The 3,526-nt window shown below is 45.8% G+C and overlaps 1 protein-coding gene across 4 annotated transcripts in view; it reads left to right on the forward strand.

The window, feature by feature from the left end:
• Positions 1 to 1,875: 1,875 nt before the first annotated feature.
• The window catches only part of USP8 (ubiquitin specific peptidase 8), a 75,937-nt gene continuing 74,286 nt past the window's right edge, over positions 1,876 to 3,526 (forward strand). For 2 of the 4 annotated variants that reach the window (XM_011928607.1, XM_011928611.1), the window contains exon 1: positions 1,876 to 2,013. The gene's annotated coding sequence lies outside the window, so the exon portion shown is untranslated. Of the gene's footprint in view, positions 2,148 to 3,526 lie in introns of all 4 variants that reach the window. The other 2 variants (XM_011928609.1, XM_011928608.1) reach the window with 2 other exon arrangements.

Raw genomic sequence — 3,526 nt, forward strand, 5'->3', positions numbered from 1 at the left:
CTTAGAAAGGAGCAGAAGGATGTCAGAGAAAGAACATTTTCTCTTTATTAACTCATTTTCAACACTTGGGTTTCACTTTTGGAGCACTGCTGTTTGACTAAGGCTGAAGTTCTTTATCTTTGTCAGGTTTACATATCTTAAGAATTTTTATTTTTTGTTGTTTATTTTTTGCATGTTAATTTTTCTTACATATACTTATTATTATTTTTTTTCACTTGCAATCCTTTTTGAAGCATACTTTTTTTTTTTTTTAAGACAGAGTCTTGCTCTGTCGCCCAGGTTGGAATGTAGTGGTGTGATCTTGGCTCACTACAACCTCCACCTCCTGGGTTCAAGCGATTCTCCTGCCTCAGCCTCCTGAATAGCTGGGATTACAGGTGTGCGCCACCACGCCTGGCTAATTTTTGTATTTTTAGTAGAGATGAGGTTTCACCATATTGGCCAGGCTGGTCTTGAACTCCTGACCTCAAGCAATCCACCTGCCTCGGCCTCCCAAAGTGCTGGGATTACAGGCATGAGCCACCGCACCCAGCCTAATTTTTAAATTTTTTTTTCTAGAGATGGGGGTCTCCCTTTGTTGCTCAAGCTGGTCTCTGTCTCTTGGGATCAAGGGATCCTCCTGCCTCAGCCTCCCAAAGTGCTGGGATTACAGGCCTGGGCCACTGAAACTGGCCTTCATTACAAATTCATTGAACACACTTTATTTTATCCTTTTTTATTTAAAAAAATTTTTATTTCAGTAGTTTTGGGTAACAGGTTGCATGGAAAAGTTTTTAGTGGTCATTTCTGAGATCTTGGTGCACTCATCACCCGAGCAGTGTACACTGTACCATGTGGCACACACTTTCACTTAAAAGCGTCTACTAGATCTTGCTGGCCAGATTTCCCATCCCTAAGACACCTGGAGTGTTCCTGAGGCCTTAGTAACTACTGCCTAAAGCTCCAAATCAATTTTACATTTACAGGTAACCAGAGCATCCAATCACCTTTCTCTAAGAGAGTACAAAGATCAGCTCGCGAGAAAGTTCAGACCTCTCATTTCGTTTCTGTTAGACCGGCCTTCCCCCAACCAGATGGAGTCTTGCTCTGCTGCCCAGGCTGGAGTGCAGTAGCGCGATCTCGGCTCACTGCAACCTCCCCTCCCCGGGTTTAAGCAGTTCTCCTGCCTCAGCCACTGGAGTAGCTGGAATTACAGGCGCGCGCCACCACGCCAAGCTAATTTTTTTGTATTCTTAATAGAGATGGGGCGGGGGCGGGGGGGGGTCACCATATTGGCCAGGCTGGTCTCGAACTCCTAACCTCATGATTTGCCCACCTCGGCCTCCCGAAGTGCTGGGATTACAGGCGTGAGCCACCGTGCCCGGCCTAGACGGGGCCTTTTAAATGACATTAAAAATTGTACATAAAATATGTTTTAGGATAATACCTGTTTTTCTTTGACCAAAGAAAGGCTTGGCTTCAGAGAATGTTAAGACAGAAATAGAGGGGCGTTAAATCCCCTTTGAAGTTTTTTCTAATTTCCAATCTGAGGAGGGAAATAACGTAGTAAAGGGACGCAAGAGCAACCTCGCTTCTTCCACAAGGCCCAGGATGCGAAGCGAACCTGGGCCGCTCGGCTACCGCCCGGTTGCAACCCGGAAATGCAGGGTGCAGGGCGGGCGGTAAGGGACCGGCCGACTGTGCTGATGCGGCTCAGAGAAATCCCGCCCTTGCCGCCGCCACCCACCCATAACGTCCTCCTCGACCCTCCCTCGACCCTCCCTCGCCCCGCCGCTCGGCCCTCACCGAAAGGGGGAGAGCGGTGGAAGAGAGAAGTCAAGGGAGCGCACGCGAAGCCCAGCCCCTACCGTGACGTCTGGAGACGCGACGCGTCGCCTCGCAATGCAAATCGGGAAAAGGGGATGAGCTGGGCTGGCTTCCGTCCTGACGGCCAAGGCTAATTCTCCCTCGAGTTCTTGGGAGATGGGCGTTTGGCGAGAAGGCTGGCGTTAGTGAAGCGCGCCGGGCGTCACGGTGAGTGCGGGTCTTGGGCCCTGGCACCTGTCCTCTGGGAAGTCGTCCGCTGTGAATCCCCTCTCCTTCCACCAGCTGCTGGTCACCCGGGAGACAAGCCCTGTCCGCGGAGACGAGTGGGACAACTCCGAAAGGTAGAACCGGCTTGTGGAGAGGAAGGGCCCAACCTTGAGTCTTTTACGCCACCCATCTAGGATTGCCAAGCGAGTTTCGTGCCGTTTTTCGGTTTTAAAAGGTGGTTTTGACCATTCTTACGTTCTCTTGGACACTTATACCCGACTTTGACCTCTTTCCTCTTGCTTCCGGTTTTTTGTTTTTGTTTGTGTGTGTGTGTGTGTGTGTGTGTGTCTTTTTTTATTCTCTGCAATCTGCCTACAATCCCAGGCCTTACTACAGCTCCTAAAACTGTTTCCCAGTTTCTCCTCTTCCCTAGTCACACTTCATTTTAGTGAAGTTGGAGTTTAAAGACCCTATAAGCTTATCAGAGTTAAAACTATGACTGCCTCAAATAGAAGCTTTTTTTTTTTTTCCTAAAAAGTGCCTTCCAACCTAGAGTTGTGGGACAAGTTAATTTCACTGCCACTCCACCTTGGAAATTATCAGAATCCTTACTTGCACTGATGTGCATTTATATAGAAAGCTGCAGACCACCCTCCTGGGTTTATTTCTTGCCTCCAGTTCATTCTGTGACCTTGAACAAGTCACTTAATCACTAACAAAATATTTACCTGACACGGAGGTGTTGCAGAGCCTAAGGAATTTAGTATTTAAGAGACCTGAGGGTTTCAGATGAAAGGGATTTATATCTAAAGGATATTACTTTTTCTGAATCTGCGAAGCATCCTTAGTTTTGTAAATATCTTGCTGCAGCCATTAAAAATGCCAAGTGGTTATTTGTTAAGGAAGTGTTCCTGTTTTAGGCTTGCTCTGCTGCGGCTTTGCTATGTAAGCAGATTTTGCATTTCAGCCGATTCTGTTTAAGATTCGTTGGTGAATGTCATTCATGATGGATTTGGGTAGTTTCTCCTTACAACATATCCCTGGACCATTAAGCATATCTGGAAGGTGATATCGGTTGTGTTATGTCTTTATCATGTTGATACGGCTGCCTTGAAATAGGTATTCCTTTTCTTGTGACACATTGGATGCATCTTTAATATTAGATAGCGAAGACCCTGTAGTAGTAAAAAAAAAATAAAAATAAAAAAATACACCTGTCGTTAATGAAATTTTGCACATGGGCATGCATTTTTTTTTAGAAAACAATGTATAAGAAAAACTAACAAAAATGTTTTACAGGTGACTTTTTTAGCATTTCATTTTTTAATATATTTACTTGGACTTTATTAATCATTGTGGGCATTTGTTTATTAATGTGGACGTGACTGGGTGCAGTGGCTCACGTCTGTAATGCCAGCACTTTTGGAGGCCTAGGCGAGCGGATCACCTGAGGTCAGGAGTTTGAGACCAGCCTGGCCAACATGGTGAAACTTGGTCTTTACTAAAAATACAA

Source organism: Colobus angolensis, unplaced genomic scaffold (assembly GCF_000951035.1).
Source record: "Colobus angolensis palliatus isolate OR3802 unplaced genomic scaffold, Cang.pa_1.0 Scaffold78, whole genome shotgun sequence".
Lineage (NCBI taxonomy): Eukaryota > Metazoa > Chordata > Mammalia > Primates > Cercopithecidae > Colobus > Colobus angolensis.